Source organism: Dendrobates tinctorius, unplaced genomic scaffold (genome assembly GCF_039654945.1).
Source record: "Dendrobates tinctorius isolate UK_male_01 unplaced genomic scaffold, ASM3965494v1 ptg000019l, whole genome shotgun sequence".
NCBI lineage: Eukaryota > Metazoa > Chordata > Amphibia > Anura > Dendrobatidae > Dendrobates > Dendrobates tinctorius.
The window spans coordinates 17,422,414-17,447,674 of NW_027361687.1; positions in this window are offsets into that span (position 1 = coordinate 17,422,414).

The following is a 25,261-nucleotide window of genomic DNA, read 5'->3' on the forward strand; positions in this document are numbered from 1 at the left end:
ATTATGACATCAACAAAATGATTATGACATCATCCAATGATTATGACATCAAATGATTATGACATCATCAAATCATTATAACATCAACAAAATGATTATGACATCATCTAATGATTATGACATCATCAAATGATTATGACATCAACAAAATGATTATGACATCATCCAATGATTATGACATCAACAAAATGATTATGACATCATCCAATGATTATGACATCAAATGTTTATGACATCATCAAATGATTATGACATCAACAAAATGATTATGACATCATCCAATGATTATGACATCAAATGATTATGACATCATCAAATCATTATGACATCAACAAAATGATTATGACATCATCTAATGATTATGACATCATCAAATGATTATGACATCAACAAAATGATTATGACATCATCCAATGATTATGAAATCATCCAATGATTATTACATCATCAAATCATTATGACATCAACAAAATGATTATGACATCATCTAATGATTATGACATCATCAAATGATTATGACATCAACAAAATGATTATGACATCATCCAATGATTATGACATCAAATGATTATGACATCATCAAATGATTATGACATCACCAAAATGATTATGACATCATCAAATGATTATGACATCAACAAAATTATTATGACATCAACAATATGATTATGACATCATCTAATGATTATGACATTATCAAATGATTATGACATCAACAAAATGATTATGACATCATCTAATGATTATGACATCATCAAATGATTATGACATCAACAAAATGATTATGACATCATCCAATGATTATGACATCAACAAAATGATTATGACATCATCCAATGATTTTGACATCAACAAAATGATTATGACATCATCCAATGATTATGACATCAAATGATTATGACATCAACAAAATGATTATGACATCATCCAATGATTTTGACATCATCAAATCATTATGACATCAACAAAATGATTATGACATCAACAAAATGATTATGACATCATCAAATGATTATGACATCAAATGATTATGACATCAACAAAATGATGATGACATCATCCAATGATTATGACATCATCCAATGATTATGACATCATCAAATCATTATGACATCAACAAAATGATTATGACATCATCTAATGATTATGACATCATCAAATGATTATGACATCAACAAAATGATTATGACATCATCCAATGATTATGACATCAAATGATTATGACATCATCAAATGATTATGACATCAACAAAATGATTATGACATCATCAAATGATTATGACATCAAAAAAAATGATTATGACATCAACAAAATGATTATGACATCATCTAATGATTATGACATTATCAAATGATTATGACATCAACAAAATGATTATGACATCATCCGATGATTATGACATCAAATGATTATGACATCATCAAATGATTATGACATCAACAAAATGATTATGACATCATCTAATGATTATGACATCATCAAATGATTATGACATCAACAAAATGATTATGACATCATCTAATGATTATGACATCATCAAATGATTATGACATCAACAAAATGATTATGACATCATCCAATGATTATGACATCAACAAAATGATTATGACATCAAATGTTTATGACATCATCAAATGATTATGACATCAACAAAATGATTATGACATCATCCAATGATTATGACATCAAATGATTATGACATCATCAAATCATTATGACATCAACAAAATGATTATGACATCATCTAATGATTATGACTTCATCAAATGATTATGACATCATCTATTGATTATGACATCATCAAATGATTATGACATCAACAAAATGATTATGACATCATCCAATGATTATGATATCATCCAATGATTATGACATCATCAAATCATTATGACATCAACAAAATGATTATGACATCATCTAATGATTATGACATCAACAAAATGATTATGACATCATCTAATGATTATGACATCATCAAATGATTATGACATCAACAAAATGATTATAACATCATCAAATGATTATGACATCAACAAAATGATTATGACATCAGCAAAATGATTATGACATCATCTAATGATTATGACATTATCAAATGATTATGACATCATCCAATGATTATGACATCAAATGATTATGACATCATCCAATGATTATGACATCAAATGATTATGACATCATCAAATGATTATGACATCACAAAATGATTATGACATCATCTCATGATTATGACATCATCAAATGATTATGACATCAACAAAATGATTATGACATCATCTAATGATTATGACATCATCAAATGATTATGACATCAACAAATGATTATGACATCAACAAAATGATTATGACATCATCCAATGATTATGACATCAACAAAATGATTATGACATCATCCAATGATTATGACATCATCCAATGATTATGACATCAACAAAATGATTATGACATCATCCAATGATTATGACATCATCCAATGATTATGACATCATCAAATCATTATGACATCAACAAAATGATTATGACATCATCTAATGATTATGACATCATCAAATGATTATGACATCAACAAAATGATTATGACATCATCCAATGATTATGACATCATCAAATGATTATGACATCAACAAATGATTATGACATCAACAAAATGATTATGACATCATCCAATGATTATGACATCAAATGATTATGACATCATCAAATGATTATGACATCAACAAAATGATTATGACATCATCCAATGATTATGACATCAACAAAATGATTATGACATCAAATGTTTATGACATCATCAAATGATTATGACATCAACAAAATGATTATGACATCATCCAATGATTATGACATCAAATGATTATGACATCATCAAATCATTATGACATCAACAAAATGATTATGACATCATCTAATGATTATGACTTCATCAAATGATTATGACATCATCTATTGATTATGACATCATCAAATGATTATGACATCAACAAAATGATTATGACATCATCCAATGATTATGATATCATCCAATGATTATGACATCATCAAATCATTATGACATCAACAAAATGATTATGACATCATCTAATGATTATGACATCAACAAAATGATTATGACATCATCTAATGATTATGACATCATCAAATGATTATGACATCAACAAAATGATTATAACATCATCAAATGATTATGACATCAACAAAATGATTATGACATCAGCAAAATGATTATGACATCATCTAATGATTATGACATTATCAAATGATTATGACATCATCCAATGATTATGACATCAAATGATTATGACATCATCCAATGATTATGACATCAAATGATTATGACATCATCAAATGATTATGACATCACAAAATGATTATGACATCATCTCATGATTATGACATCATCAAATGATTATGACATCAACAAAATGATTATGACATCATCTAATGATTATGACATCATCAAATGATTATGACATCAACAAATGATTATGACATCAACAAAATGATTATGACATCATCCAATGATTATGACATCAACAAAATGATTATGACATCATCCAATGATTATGACATCATCCAATGATTATGACATCAACAAAATGATTATGACATCATCCAATGATTATGACATCATCCAATGATTATGACATCATCAAATCATTATGACATCAACAAAATGATTATGACATCATCTAATGATTATGACATCATCAAATGATTATGACATCAACAAAATGATTATGACATCATCCAATGATTATGACATCATCAAATGATTATGACATCAACAAATGATTATGACATCAACAAAATGATTATGACATCATCCAATGATTATGACATCAAATGATTATGACATCATCAAATGATTATGACATCAACAAAATGATTATGACATCATCCAATGATTATGACATCAAATGATTATGACATCATCAAATCATTATGACATCAACAAAATGATTATGACATCATCTAATGATTATGACATCATCAAATGATTATGACATCAACAAAATGATTATGACATCATCCAATGATTATGACATCGACAAAATGATTATGACATCATCCAATGATTATGACATCAAATGTTTATGACATCATCAAATGATTATGACATCAACAAAATGATTATGACATCATCCAATGATTATGACATCAAATGATTATGACATCATCAAATCATTATGACATCAACAAAATGATTATGACATCATCTAATGATTATGACATCATCAAATGATTATGACATCAACAAAATGATTATGACATAATCCAATGATTATGACATCATCCAATGATTATTACATCATCAAATCATTATGACTTCAACAAAATGATTATGACATCATCTAATGATTATGACATCATCAAATGATTATGACATCAACAAAATGATTATGACATCATCCAATGATTATGACATCAAATGATTATGACATCACCAAAATGATTATGACATCATCAAATGATTATGACATCAACAAAATGATTATGACATCAACAAAATGATTATGACATCAACAAAATGATTATGACATCATCTAATGATTACGACATTATCAAATGATTATGACATCATCAAATGATTTTGACATCAACAAAATGATTATGACATCATCCAATGATTATGACATCAAATGATTATGACATCATCAAATGATTATGACATCAACAAAATGATTATGACATCATCCAATGATTATGACATCAAATGATTATGACATCAACAAAATGATTATGACATCATCCAATGATTTTGACATCATCAAATCATTATGACATCAACAAAATGATTATGACATCAACAAAATGATTATGACATCATCCAATGATTATGACATCAAATGATTATGACATCATCAAATGATTATGACATCAACAAAATGATTATGACATCATCCAATGATTATGACATCAAATGATTATGACATCATCAAATCATTATGACATCAACAAAATGATTATGACATCATCTAATGATTATGACATCATCAAATGATTATGACATCAACAAAATGATTATGACATCATCCAATGATTATGACATCAACAAAATGATTATGACATCATCCAATAATTATGACATCAAATGTTTATGACATCATCAAATGATTATGACATCAACAAAATGATTATGACATCATCCAATGATTATGACATCAAATGATTATGACATCATCAAATCATTATGACATCAACAAAATGATTATGACATCATCTAATGATTATGACATCATCAAATGATTATGACATCAACAAAATGATTATGACATAATCCAATGATTATGACATCATCCAATGATTATTACATCATCAAATCATTATGACTTCAACAAAATGATTATGACATCATCTAATGATTATGACATCATCAAATGATTATGACATCAACAAAATGATTATGACATCATCCAATGATTATGACATCAAATGATTATGACATCACCAAAATGATTATGACATCATCAAATGATTATGACATCAACAAAATGATTATGACATCAACAAAATGATTATGACATCAACAAAATGATTATGACATCATCTAATGATTACGACATTATCAAATGATTATGACATCATCAAATGATTTTGACATCAACAAAATGATTATGACATCATCCAATGATTATGACATCAAATGATTATGACATCATCAAATGATTATGACATCAACAAAATGATTATGACATCATCCAATGATTATGACATCAAATGATTATGACATCAACAAAATGATTATGACATCATCCAATGATTTTGACATCATCAAATCATTATGACATCAACAAAATGATTATGACATCAACAAAATGATTATGACATCATCAAATGATTATGACATCAAATGATTATGACATCAACAAAATGATGATGACATCATCCAATGATTATGACATCATCCAATGATTATGACATCATCAAATCATTATGACATCAACAAAATGATTATGACATCATCTAATGATTATGACATCATCAAATGATTATGACATCAACAAAATGATTATGACATCATCCAATGATTATGACATCAAATGATTATGACATCATCAAATGATTATGACATCAACAAAATGATTATGACATCATCAAATGATTATGACATCAAAAAAATGATTATGACATCAACAAAATGATTATGACATCATCTAATGATTATGACATTATCAAATGATTATGACATCAACAAAATGATTATGACATCATCCGATGACTATGACATCAAATGATTATGACATCATCAAATGATTATGACATCAACAAAATGATTATGACATCATCTAATGATTATGACATCATCAAATGATTATGACATCAACAAAATGATTATGACATCATCCAATGATTATGACATCAACAAAATGATTATGACATCATCCAATGATTATGACATCAAATGTTTATGACATCATCAAATGATTATGACATCAACAAAATGATTATGACATCATCTAATGATTATGACATCATCAAATGATTATGACATCAACAAAATGATTATAACATCATCAAATGATTATGACATCAACAAAATGATTATGACATCAGCAAAATGATTATGACATCATCTAATGATTATGACATTATCAAATGATTATGACATCATCCAATGATTATGACATCAAATGATTATGACATCATCCAATGATTATGACATCAAATGATTATGACATCATCAAATGATTATGACATCACAAAATGATTATGACATCATCTCATGATTATGACATCATCAAATGATTATGACATCAACAAAATGATTATGACATCATCTAATGATTATGACATCAACAAAATGATTATGACATCATCCAATGATTATGACATCATCAAATGATTATGACATCAACAAATGATTATGACATCAACAAAATGATTATGACATCATCCAATGATTATGACATCATCAAATGATTATGACATCAACAAATGATTATGACATCAACAAAATGATTATGACATCATCCAATGATTATGACATCAACAAAATGATTATGACATCATCCAATGATTATGACATCAACAAAATGATTATGACATCATCCAATGATTATGACATCAAATGATTATGACATCTTCAAATCATTATGACATCAACAAAATGATTATGACATCATCTAATGATTATGACATCATCAAATGATTATGACATCAACAAAATGATTATGACATCATCCAATGATTATGACATCAACAAAATGATTATGACATCATCCAATGATTATGACATCAAATGTTTATGACATCATCAAATGATTATGACATCAACAAAATGATTATGACATCATCCAATGATTATGACATCAAATGATTATGACATCATCAAATCATTATGACATCAACAAAATGATTATGACATCATCTAATGATTATGACATCATCAAATGATTATGACATCAACAAAATGATTATGACATAATCCAATGATTATGACATCATCCAATGATTATTACATCATCAAATCATTATGACTTCAACAAAATGATTATGACATCATCTAATGATTATGACATCATCAAATGATTATGACATCAACAAAATGATTATGACATCATCCAATGATTATGACATCAAATGATTATGACATCACCAAAATGATTATGACATCATCAAATGATTATGACATCAACAAAATGATTATGACATCAACAAAATGATTATGACATCAACAAAATGATTATGACATCATCTAATGATTACGACATTATCAAATGATTATGACATCATCAAATGATTTTGACATCAACAAAATGATTATGACATCATCCAATGATTATGACATCAAATGATTATGACATCATCAAATGATTATGACATCAACAAAATGATTATGACATCATCCAATGATTATGACATCAAATGATTATGACATCAACAAAATGATTATGACATCATCCAATGATTTTGACATCATCAAATCATTATGACATCAACAAAATGATTATGACATCAACAAAATGATTATGACATCATCAAATGATTATGACATCAAATGATTATGACATCAACAAAATGATGATGACATCATCCAATGATTATGACATCATCCAATGATTATGACATCATCAAATCATTATGACATCAACAAAATGATTATGACATCATCTAATGATTATGACATCATCAAATGATTATGATATCAACAAAATGATTATGACATCATCCAATGATTATGACATCAAATGATTATGACATCATCAAATGATTATGACATCAACAAAATGATTATGACATCATCAATTGATTATGACATCAAAAAAATGATTATGACATCAACAAAATGATTATGACATCATCTAATGATTATGACATTATCAAATGATTATGACATCAACAAAATGATTATGACATCATCCGATGACTATGACATCAAATGATTATGACATCATCAAATGATTATGACATCAACAAAATGATTATGACATCATCTAATGATTATGACATCATCAAATGATTATGACATCAACAAAATGATTATGACATCATCTAATGATTATGACATCATCAAATGATTATGACATCAACAAAATGATTATGACATCATCCAATGATTATGACATCAACAAAATGATTATGACATCATCCAATGATTATGACATCAAATGTTTATGACATCATCAAATGATTATGACATCAACAAAATGATTATGACATCATCCAATTATTATGACATCAAATCATTATGACATCATCAAATCAACAAAATGATTATGACATCATCCTATGATTATGATATCATCAAATGATTATGACATCATCAAATCATTATGACATCAACAAAATGATTATGACATCATCTAATGATTATGACATCATCAAATGATTATGACATCATCTATTGATTATGACATCATCAAATGATTATGACATCAACAAAATGATTATGACATCATCCAATGATTATGATATCATCCAATGATTATGACATCATCAAATCATTATGACATCAACAAAATGATTATGACATCATCTAATGATTATGACATCAACAAAATGATTATGACATCATCTAATGATTATGACATCATCAAATGATTATGACATCTACAAAATGATTATAACATCATCCAATGATTATGACATCAAATGATTATGACATCACCAAAATGATTATGACATCATCAAATGATTATGACATCAACAAAATGATTATGACATCAGCAAAATGATTATGACATCATCTAATGATTATGACATTATCAAATGATTGTGACATCATCCAATGATTATGACATCAAATGATTATGACATCATCCAATGATTATGACATCAAATGATTATGACATCATCAAATGATTATGACATCACAAAATGATTATGACATCATCTAATGATTATGACATCATCAAATGATTATGACATCAAGAAAATCATTATGACATCATCTAATGATTATGACATCATCAAATGATTATGACATCAACAAAATGATTATGACGTCATCCAATGATTATGACATCAAATGATTATGACATCATCAAATGATTATGACATCAACAAAATGATTATGACATCATCAAATGATTATGACATCAAAAAAATGATTATGACATCAACAAAATGATTATGACATCATCTAATGATTATGACATTATCAAATGATTATGACATCAACAAAATGATTATGACATCATCCGATGATTATGACATCAAATGATTATGACATCATCAAATGATTATGACATCAACAAAATGATTATGACATCATCTAATGATTATGACATCATCAAATGATTATGACATCAACAAAATGATTATGACATCATCTAATGATTATGACATCATCAAATGATTATGACATCAACAAAATGATTATGACATCATCCAATGATTATGACATCAACAAAATGATTATGACATCAAATGTTTATGACATCATCAAATGATTATGACATCAACAAAATGATTATGACATCATCCAATGATTATGACATCAAATGATTATGACATCATCAAATCATTATGACATCAACAAAATGATTATGACATCATCTAATGATTATGACATCATCAAATGATTATGACATCATCTATTGATTATGACATCATCAAATGATTATGACATCAACAAAATGATTATGACATCATCCAATGATTATGATATCATCCAATGATTATGACATCATCAAATCATTATGACATCAACAAAATGATTATGACATCATCTAATGATTATGACATCAACAAAATGATTATGACATCATCTAATGATTATGACATCATCAAATGATTATGACATCAACAAAATGATTATAACATCATCAAATGATTATGACATCAACAAAATGATTATGACATCAGCAAAATGATTATGACATCATCTAATGATTATGACATTATCAAATGATTATGACATCATCCAATGATTATGACATCAAATGATTATGACATCATCCAATGATTATGACATCAAATGATTATGACATCATCAAATGATTATGACATCACAAAATGATTATGACATCATCTCATGATTATGACATCATCAAATGATTATGACATCAACAAAATGATTATGACATCATCTAATGATTATGACATCATCAAATGATTATGACATCAACAAATGATTATGACATCAACAAAATGATTATGACATCATCCAATGATTATGACATCAACAAAATGATTATGACATCATCCAATGATTATGACATCATCCAATGATTATGACATCAACAAAATGATTATGACATCATCCAATGATTATGACATCATCCAATGATTATGACATCATCAAATCATTATGACATCAACAAAATGATTATGACATCATCTAATGATTATGACATCATCAAATGATTATGACATCAACAAAATGATTATGACATCATCCAATGATTATGACATCATCAAATGATTATGACATCAACAAATGATTATGACATCAACAAAATGATTATGACATCATCCAATGATTATGACATCAAATGATTATGACATCATCAAATGATTATGACATCAACAAAATGATTATGACATCATCCAATGATTATGACATCAAATGATTATGACATCATCAAATCATTATGACATCAACAAAATGATTATGACATCATCTAATGATTATGACATCATCAAATGATTATGACATCAACAAAATGATTATGACATCATCCAATGATTATGACATCAACAAAATGATTATGACATCATCCAATGATTATGACATCAAATGTTTATGACATCATCAAATGATTATGACATCAACAAAATGATTATGACATCATCCAATGATTATGACATCAAATGATTATGACATCATCAAATCATTATGACATCAACAAAATGATTATGACATCATCTAATGATTATGACATCATCAAATGATTATGACATCATCAAAATGATTATGACATAATCCAATGATTATGACATCATCCAATGATTATTACATCATCAAATCATTATGACATCAACAAAATGATTATGACATCATCTAATGATTATGACATCATCAAATGATTATGACATCAACAAAATGATTATGACATCATCCAATGATTATGACATCAAATGATTATGACATCACCAAAATGATTATGACATCATCAAATGATTATGACATCAACAAAATGATTATGACATCAACAAAATGATTATGACATCATCTAATGATTACGACATTATCAAATGATTATGACATCATCAAATGATTATGACATCAACAAAATGATTATGACATCATCTAATGATTATGACATCATCCAATGATTTTGACATCAACAAAATGATTATGACATCATCCAATGATTATGACATCAAATGATTATGACATCATCAAATGATTATGACATCAACAAAATGATTATGACATCATCCAATGATTATGACATCAAATGATTATGACATCAACAAAATGATTATGACATCATCCAATGATTTTGACATCATCAAATCATTATGACATCAACAAAATGATTATGACATCAACAAAATGATTATGACATCATCAAATGATTATGACATCAAATGATTATGACATCAACAAAATGATGATGACATCATCCAATGATTATGACATCATCCAATGATTATGACATCATCCAATGATTATGACATCAAATGATTATGACATCATCAAATGATTATGACATCAACAAAATGATTATGACATCATCAAATGATTATGACATCAAAAAAATGATTATGACATCAACAAAATGATTATGACATCATCTAATGATTATGACATTATCAAATGATTATGACATCAACAAAATGATTATGACATCATCCGATGATTATGACATCAAATGATTATGACATCATCAAATGATTATGACATCAACAAAATGATTATGACATCATCTAATGATTATGACATCATCAAATGATTATGACATCAACAAAATGATTATGACATCATCTAATGATTATGACATCATCAAATGATTATGACATCAACAAAATGATTATGACATCATCCAATGATTATGACATCAACAAAATGATTATGACATCATCCAATGATTATGACATCAAATGTTTATGACATCATCAAATGATTATGACATCAACAAAATGATTATGACATCATCCAATTATTATGACATCAAATGATTATGACATCATCAAATCATTATGACATCAACAAAATGATTATGACATCATCCAATGATTATGATATCATCCAATGATTATGACATCATCAAATCATTATGACATCAACAAAATGATTATGACATCATCTAATGATTATGACATCAACAAAATGATTATGACATCATCTAATGATTATGACATCATCAAATGATTATGACATCAACAAAATGATTATAACATCATCCAATGATTATGACATCAAATGATTATGACATCACCAAAATGATTATGACATCATCAAATGATTATGACATCAACAAAATGATTATGACATCAGCAAAATGATTATGACATCATCTAATGATTATGACATCATCAAATGATTATGACATCAACAAAATGATTATAACATCATCCAATGATTATGACATCAAATGATTATGACATCACCAAAATGATTATGACATCATCAAATGATTATGACATCAACAAAATGATTATGACATCATCTAATGATTATGACATCATCAAATGATTATGACATCAACAAAATGATTATGACATAATCCAATGATTATGACATCATCCAATGATTATTACATCATCAAATCATTATGACTTCAACAAAATGATTATGACATCATCTAATGATTATGACATCATCAAATGATTATGACATCAACAAAATGATTATGACATCATCCAATGATTATGACATCAAATGATTATGACATCACCAAAATGATTATGACATCATCAAATGATTATGACATCAACAAAATGATTATGACATCAACAAAATGATTATGACATCAACAAAATGATTATGACATCATCTAATGATTACGACATTATCAAATGATTATGACATCATCAAATGATTTTGACATCAACAAAATGATTATGACATCATCCAATGATTATGACATCAAATGATTATGACATCATCAAATGATTATGACATCAACAAAATGATTATGACATCATCCAATGATTATGACATCAAATGATTATGACATCAACAAAATGATTATGACATCATCCAATGATTTTGACATCATCAAATCATTATGACATCAACAAAATGATTATGACATCAACAAAATGATTATGACATCATCAAATGATTATGACATCAAATGATTATGACATCAACAAAATGATGATGACATCATCCAATGATTATGACATCATCCAATGATTATGACATCATCAAATCATTATGACATCAACAAAATGATTATGACATCATCTAATGATTATGACATCATCAAATGATTATGACATCAACAAAATGATTATGACATCATCCAATGATTATGACATCAAATGATTATGACATCATCAAATGATTATGACATCAACAAAATGATTATGACATCATCAAATGATTATGACATCAAAAAAATGATTATGACATCAACAAAATGATTATGACATCATCTAATGATTATGACATTATCAAATGATTATGACATCAACAAAATGATTATGACATCATCCGATGACTATGACATCAAATGATTATGACATCATCAAATGATTATGACATCAACAAAATGATTATGACATCATCTAATGATTATGACATCATCAAATGATTATGACATCAACAAAATGATTATGACATCATCTAATGATTATGACATCATCAAATGATTATGACATCAACAAAATGATTATGACATCATCCAATGATTATGACATCAACAAAATGATTATGACATCATCCAATGATTATGACATCAAATGTTTATGACATCATCAAATGATTATGACATCAACAAAATGATTATGACATCATCCAATTATTATGACATCAAATCATTATGACATCATCAAATCATTATGACATCAACAAAATGATTATGACATCATCCTATGATTATGATATCATCAAATGATTATGACATCATCCAATGATTATGACATCAAATGATTATGACATCATCCAATGATTATGACATCAAATGATTATGACATCATCAAATGATTATGACATCACAAAATTATTATGACATCATCCAATGATTATGACATCAAATGATTATGACATCATCAAATGATTATGACATCACAAAATGATTATGACATCATCTAATGATTATGACATCATCAAATGATTATGACATCAACAAAATGATTATGACATCGTCTAATGATTATGACATCATCAAATGATTATGACATCAACAAAATGATTATGACATCATCCAATGATTATAACATCAAATGATTATGACATCATCAAATGATTATGACATCAACAAAATGATTATGACATCATCCAATGATTATGACATCAAATGATTATGACATCATCAAATGATTATGACATCAACAAAATGATTATGACATCATCCAATGATTATGACATCAAATGATTATGACATCAACAAAATTATTATGACATCAACAAAATGATTATGACATCATCAAATGATTATGACATCAAATGATTATGACATCATCAAATGATTATGACATCAACAAAATGATGATGACATCATCCAATGATTATGACATCATCCAATGATTATGACATCATCAAATCATTATGACATCAACAAAATGATTATGACATCATCTAATGATTATGACATCATCAAATGATTATGACATCAACAAAATGATTATGACATCATCTAATGATTATGACATCATCCAATGATTATGACATCAACAAAATGATTATGACATCATCCAATGATTATGACATCAAATGTTTATGACATCATCAAATGATTATGACATCAACAAAATGATTATGACATCATCCAATGATTATGACATCAAATGATTATGACATCATCAAATCATTATGACATCAACAAAATGATTATGACATCATCTAATGATTATGACATCATCAAATGATTATGACATCAACAAAATGATTATGACATAATCCAATGATTATGACATCATCCAATGATTATTACATCATCAAATCATTATGACTTCAACAAAATGATTATGACATCATCTAATGATTATGACATCATCAAATGATTATGACATCAACAAAATGATTATGACATCATCCAATGATTATGACATCAAATGATTATGACATCACCAAAATGATTATGACATCATCAAATGATTATGACATCAACAAAATGATTATGACATCAACAAAATGATTATGACATCAACAAAATGATTATGACATCATCTAATGATTACGACATTATCAAATGATTATGACATCATCAAATGATTTTGACATCAACAAAATGATTATGACATCATCCAATGATTATGACATCAAATGATTATGACATCATCAAATGATTATGACATCAACAAAATGATTATGACATCATCCAATGATTATGACATCAAATGATTATGACATCAACAAAATGATTATGACATCATCCAATGATTTTGACATCATCAAATCATTATGACATCAACAAAATGATTATGACATCAACAAAATGATTATGACATCATCCAATGATTATGACATCAAATGATTATGACATCATCAAATGATTATGACATCAACAAAATGATTATGACATCATCCAATGATTATGACATCAAATGATTATGACATCATCAAATCATTATGACATCAACAAAATTATTATGACATCATCTAATGATTATGACATCATCAAATGATTATGACATCAACAAAATGATTATGACATCATCCAATGATTATGACATCAACAAAATGATTATGACATCATCCAATGATTATGACATCAAATGTTTATGACATCATCAAATGATTATGACATCAACAAAATGATTATGACATCATCCAATGATTATGACATCAAATGATTATGACATCATCAAATCATTATGACATCAACAAAATGATTATGACATCATCTAATGATTATGACATCATCAAATGATTATGACATCAACAAAATGATTATGACATAATCCAATGATTATGACATCATCCAATGATTATTACATCATCAAATCATTATGACTTCAACAAAATGATTATGACATCATCTAATGATTATGACATCATCAAATGATTATGACATCAACAAAATGATTATGACATCATCCAATGATTATGACATCAAATGATTATGACATCACCAAAATGATTATGACATCATCAAATGATTATGACATCAACAAAATGATTATGACATCAACAAAATGATTATGACATCAACAAAATGATTATGACATCATCTAATGATTACGACATTATCAAATGATTATGACATCATCAAATGATTTTGACATCAACAAAATGATTATGACATCATCCAATGATTATGACATCAAATGATTATGACATCATCAAATGATTATGACATCAACAAAATGATTATGACATCATCCAATGATTATGACATCAAATGATTATGACATCAACAAAATGATTATGACATCATCCAATGATTTTGACATCATCAAATCATTATGACATCAACAAAATGATTATGACATCAACAAAATGATTATGACATCATCAAATGATTATGACATCAAATGATTATGACATCAACAAAATGATGATGACATCATCCAATGATTATGACATCATCCAATGATTATGACATCATCAAATCATTATGACATCAACAAAATGATTATGACATCATCTAATGATTATGACATCATCAAATGATTATGACATCAACAAAATGATTATGACATCATCCAATGATTATGACATCAAATGATTATGACATCATCAAATGATTATGACATCAACAAAATGATTATGACATCATCAAATGATTATGACATCAAAAAAATGATTATGACATCAACAAAATGATTATGACATCATCTAATGATTATGACATTATCAAATGATTATGACATCAACAAAATGATTATGACATCATCCGATGACTATGACATCAAATGATTATGACATCATCAAATGATTATGACATCAACAAAATGATTATGACATCATCTAATGATTATGACATCATCAAATGATTATGACATCAACAAAATGATTATGACATCATCTAATGATTATGACATCATCAAATGATTATGACATCAACAAAATGATTATGACATCATCCAATGATTATGACATCAACAAAATGATTATGACATCATCCAATGATTATGACATCAAATGTTTATGACATCATCAAATGATTATGACATCAACAAAATGATTATGACATCATCTAATGATTATGACATCATCAAATGATTATGACATCAACAAAATGATTATAACATCATCAAATGATTATGACATCAACAAAATGATTATGACATCAGCAAAATGATTATGACATCATCTAATGATTATGACATTATCAAATGATTATGACATCATCCAATGATTATGACATCAAATGATTATGACATCATCCAATGATTATGACATCAAATGATTATGACATCATCAAATGATTATGACATCACAAAATGATTATGACATCATCTCATGATTATGACATCATCAAATGATTATGACATCAACAAAATGATTATGACATCATCTAATGATTATGACATCATCAAATGATTATGACATCAACAAATGATTATGACATCAACAAAATGATTATGACATCATCCAATGATTATGACATCAACAAAATGATTATGACATCATCCAATGATTATGACATCATCCAATGATTATGACATCAACAAAATGATTATGACATCATCCAATGATTATGACATCATCCAATGATTATGACATCATCAAATCATTATGACATCAACAAAATGATTATGACATCATCTAATGATTATGACATCATCAAATGATTATGACATCAACAAAATGATTATGACATCATCCAATGATTATGACATCATCAAATGATTATGACATCAACAAATGATTATGACATCAACAAAATGATTATGACATCATCCAATGATTATGACATCAAATGATTATGACATCATCAAATGATTATGACATCAACAAAATGATTATGACATCATCCAATGATTATGACATCAACAAAATGATTATGACATCAAATGTTTATGACATCATCAAATGATTATGACATCAACAAAATGATTATGACATCATCCAATGATTATGACATCAAATGATTATGACATCATCAAATCATTATGACATCAACAAAATGATTATGACATCATCTAATGATTATGACTTCATCAAATGATTATGACATCATCTATTGATTATGACATCATCAAATGATTATGACATCAACAAAATGATTATGACATCATCCAATGATTATGATATCATCCAATGATTATGACATCATCAAATCATTATGACATCAACAAAATGATTATGACATCATCTAATGATTATGACATCAACAAAATGATTATGACATCATCTAATGATTATGACATCATCAAATGATTATGACATCAACAAAATGATTATAACATCAGCAAAATGATTATGACATCATCTAATGATTATGACATTATCAAATGATTATGACATCATCCAATGATTATGACATCAAATGATTATGACATCATCCAATGATTATGACATCAAATGATTATGACATCATCAAATGATTATGACATCACAAAATGATTATGACATCATCTCATGATTATGACATCATCAAATGATTATGACATCAACAAAATGATTATGACATCATCTAATGATTATGACATCATCAAATGATTATGACATCAACAAATGATTATGACATCAACAAAATGATTATGACATCATCCAATGATTATGACATCAACAAAATGATTATGACATCATCCAATGATTATGACATCATCCAATGATTATGACATCAACAAAATGATTATGACATCATCCAATGATTATGACATCATCCAATGATTATGACATCATCAAATCATTATGACATCAACAAAATGATTATGACATCATCTAATGATTATGACATCATCAAATGATTATGACATCAACAAAATGATTATGACATCATCCAATGATTATGACATCATCAAATGATTATGACATCAACAAATGATTATGACATCAACAAAATGATTATGACATCATCCAATGATTATGACATCAAATGATTATGACATCATCAAATGATTATGACATCAACAAAATGATTATGACATCATCCAATGATTATGACATCAAATGATTATGACATCTTCAAATCATTATGACATCAACAAAATGATTATGACATCATCTAATGATTATGACATCATCAAATGATTATGACATCAACAAAATGATTATGACATCATCCAATGATTATGACATCAACAAAATGATTATGACATCATCCAATGATTATGACATCAAATGTTTATGACATCATCAAATGATTATGACATCAACAAAATGATTATGACATCATCCAATGATTATGACATCAAATGATTATGACATCATCAAATCATTATGACATCAACAAAATGATTATGACATCATCTAATGATTATGACATCATCAAATGATTATGACATCAACAAAATGATTATGACATAATCCAATGATTATGACATCATCCAATGATTATTACATCATCAAATCATTATGACTTCAACAAAATGATTATGACATCATCTAATGATTATGACATCATCAAATGATTATGACATCAACAAAATGATTATGACATCATTGAATGATTATGACATCAAATGATTATGACATCACCAAAATGATTATGACATCATCAAATGATTATGACATCAACAAAATGATTATGACATCAACAAAATGATTATGACATCAACAAAATGATTATGACATCATCTAATGATTACGACATTATCAAATGATTATGACATCATCAAATGATTTTGACATCAACAAAATGATTATGACATCATCCAATGATTATGACATCAAATGATTATGACATCATCAAATGATTATGACATCAACAAAATGATTATGACATCATCCAATGATTATGACATCAAATGATTATGACATCAACAAAATGATTATGACATCATCCAATGATTTTGACATCATCAAATCATTATGACATCAACAAAATGATTATGACATCATCTAATGATTATGACATCATCAAATGATTATGACATCAACAAAATGATGATGACATCATCCAATGATTATGACATCATCCAATGATTATGACATCATCAAATCATTATGACATCAACAAAATGATTATGACATCATCTAATGATTATGACATCATCAAATGATTATGACATCAACAAAATGATTATGACATCATCCAATGATTATGACATCAAATGATTATGACATCATCAAATGATTATGACATCAACAAAATGATTATGACATCATCAAATGATTATGACATCAAAAAAATGATTATGACATCAACAAAATGATTATGACATCATCTAATGATTATGACATTATCAAATGATTATGACATCAACAAAATGATTATGACATCATCCGATGACTATGACATCAAATGATTATGACATCATCAAATGATTATGACATCAACAAAATGATTATGACATCATCTAATGATTATGACATCATCAAATGATTATGACATCAACAAAATGATTATGACATCATCTAATGATTATGACATCATCAAATGATTATGACATCAACAAAATGATTATGACATCATCCAATGATTATGACATCAACAAAATGATTATGACATCATCCAATGATTATGACATCAAATGTTTATGACATCATCAAATGATTATGACATCAACAAAATGATTATGACATCATCTAATGATTATGACATCATCAAATGATTATGACATCAACAAAATGATTATAACATCATCAAATGATTATGACATCAACAAAATGATTATGACATCAGCAAAATGATTATGACATCATCTAATGATTATGACATTATCAAATGATTATGACATCATCCAATGATTATGACATCAAATGATTATGACATCATCCAATGATTATGACATCAAATGATTATGACATCATCAAATGATTATGACATCACAAAATGATTATGACATCATCTCATGATTATGACATCATCAAATGATTATGACATCAACAAAATGATTATGACATCATCTAATGATTATGACATCATCAAATGATTATGACATCAACAAATGATTATGACATCAACAAAATGATTATGACATCATCCAATGATTATGACATCAACAAAATGATTATGACATCATCCAATGATTATGACATCATCCAATGATTATGACATCAACAAAATGATTATGACATCATCCAATGATTATGACATCATCCAATGATTATGACATCATCAAATCATTATGACATCAACAAAATGATTATGACATCATCTAATGATTATGACATCATCAAATGATTATGACATCAACAAAATGATTATGACATCATCCAATGATTATGACATCATCAAATGATTATGACATCAACAAATGATTATGACATCAACAAAATGATTATGACATCATCCAATGATTATGACATCAAATGATTATGACATCATCAAATGATTATGACATCAACAAAATGATTATGACATCATCCAATGATTATGACATCAACAAAATGATTATGACATCAAATGTTTATGACATCATCAAATGATTATGACATCAACAAAATGATTATGACATCATCCAATGATTATGACATCAAATGATTATGACATCATCAAATCATTATGACATCAAAAAAATGATTATGACATCATCTAATGATTATGACTTCATCAAATGATTATGACATCATCTATTGATTATGACATCATCAAATGATTATGACATCAACAAAATGATTATGACATCATCCAATGATTATGATATCATCCAATGATTATGACATCATCAAATCATTATGACATCAACAAAATGATTATGACATCATCTAAACAAAATGATTATGACATCATCTAATGATTATGACATCATCAAATGATTATGACATCAACAAAATGATTATAACATCAGCAAAATGATTATGACATCATCTAATGATTATGACATTATCAAATGATTATGACATCATCCAATGATTATGACATCAAATGATTATGACATCATCCAATGATTATGACATCAAATGATTATGACATCATCAAATGATTATGACATCACAAAATGATTATGACATCATCTCATGATTATGACATCATCAAATGATTATGACATCAACAAAATGATTATGACATCATCTAATGATTATGACATCATCAAATGATTATGACATCAACAAATGATTATGACATCAACAAAATGATTATGACATCATCCAATGATTATGACATCAACAAAATGATTATGACATCATCCAATGATTATGACATCATCCAATGATTATGACATCAACAAAATGATTATGACATCATCCAATGATTATGACATCATCCAATGATTATGACATCATCAAATCATTATGACATCAACAAAATGATTATGACATCATCTAATGATTATGACATCATCAAATGATTATGACATCAACAAAATGATTATGACATCATCCAATGATTATGACATCATCAAATGATTATGACATCAACAAATGATTATGACATCAACAAAATGATTATGACATCATCCAATGATTATGACATCAAATGATTATGACATCATCAAATGATTACGACATCAACAAAATGATTATGACATCATCCAATGATTATGACATCAAATGATTATGACATCTTCAAATCATTATGACATCAACAAAATGATTATGACATCATCTAATGATTATGACATCATCAAATGATTATGACATCAACAAAATGATTATGACATCATCCAATGATTATGACATCAACAAAATGATTATGACATCATCCAATGATTATGACATCAAATGTTTATGACATCATCAAATGATTATGACATCAACAAAATGATTATGACATCATCCAATGATTATGACATCAAATGATTATGACATCATCAAATCATTATGACATCAACAAAATGATTATGACATCATCTAATGATTATGACATCATCAAATGATTATGACATCAACAAAATGATTATGACATAATCCAATGATTATGACATCATCCAATGATTATTACATCATCAAATCATTATGACTTCAACAAAATGATTATGACATCATCTAATGATTATGACATCATCAAATGATTATGACATCAACAAAATGATTATGACATCATCCAATGATTATGACATCAAATGATTATGACATCACCAAAATGATTATGACATCATCAAATGATTATGGCATCAACAAAATGATTATGACATCAACAAAATGATTATGACATCAACAAAATGATTATGACATCATCTAATGATTACGACATTATCAAATGATTATGACATCATCCAATGATTATGACATCAACAAAATGATTATGACATCATCTAATGATTATGACATCATCAAATGATTATGACATCAACAAAATGATTATGACATCATCCAATGATTATGACATCAACAAAATGATTATGACATCATCCAATGATTTTGACATCAACAAAATGATTATGACATCATCCAATGATTATGACATCAAATGATTATGACATCATCAAATGATTATGACATCAACAAAATGATTATGACATCATCCAATGATTATGACATCAAATGATTATGACATCAACAAAATGATTATGACATCATCCAATGATTTTGACATCATCAAATCATTATGACATCAACAAAATGATTATGACATCAACAAAATGATTATGACATCATCAAATGATTATGACATCAAATGATTATGACATCAACAAAATGATGATGACATCATCCAATGATTATGACATCATCCAATGATTATGACATCATCAAATCATTATGACATCAACAAAATGATTATGACATCATCTAATGATTATGACATCATCAAATGATTATGACATCAACAAAATGATTATGACATCATCCAATGATTATGACATCAAATGATTATGACATCATCAAATGATTATGACATCAACAAAATGATTATGACATCATCCAATGATTATGACATCAAATGATTATGACATCAACAAAATGATTATGACATCATCCAATGATTTTGACATCATCAAATCATTATGACATCAACAAAATGATTATGACATCAACAAAATGATTATGACATCATCAAATGATTATGACATCAAATGATTATGACATCAACAAAATGATGATGACATCATCCAATGATTATGACATCATCCAATGATTATGACATCATCAAATCATTATGACATCAACAAAATGATTATGACATCATCTAATGATTATGACATCATCAAATGATTATGACATCAACAAAATGATTATGACATCATCCAATGATTATGACATCAAATGATTATGACATCATAAAATGATTATGACATCAACAAAATGATTATGACATCATCAAATGATTATGACATCAAAAAAATAATTATGACATCAACAAAATGATTATGACATCATCCGATGATTATGACATCAAATGATTATGACATCATCAAATGATTATGACATCAACAAAATGATTATGACATCATCTAATGATTATGACATCATCAAATGATTATGACATCAACAAAATGATTATGACATCATCTAATGATTATGACATCATCAAATGATTATGACATCAACAAAATGATTATGACATCATCCAATGATTATGACATCAACAAAATGATTATGACATCAAATGTTTATGACATCATCAAATGATTATGACATCAACAAAATGATTATGACATCATCCAATGATTATGACATCAAATGATTATGACATCATCAAATCATTATGACATCAACAAAATGATTATGACATCATCTAATGATTATGACATCATCAAATG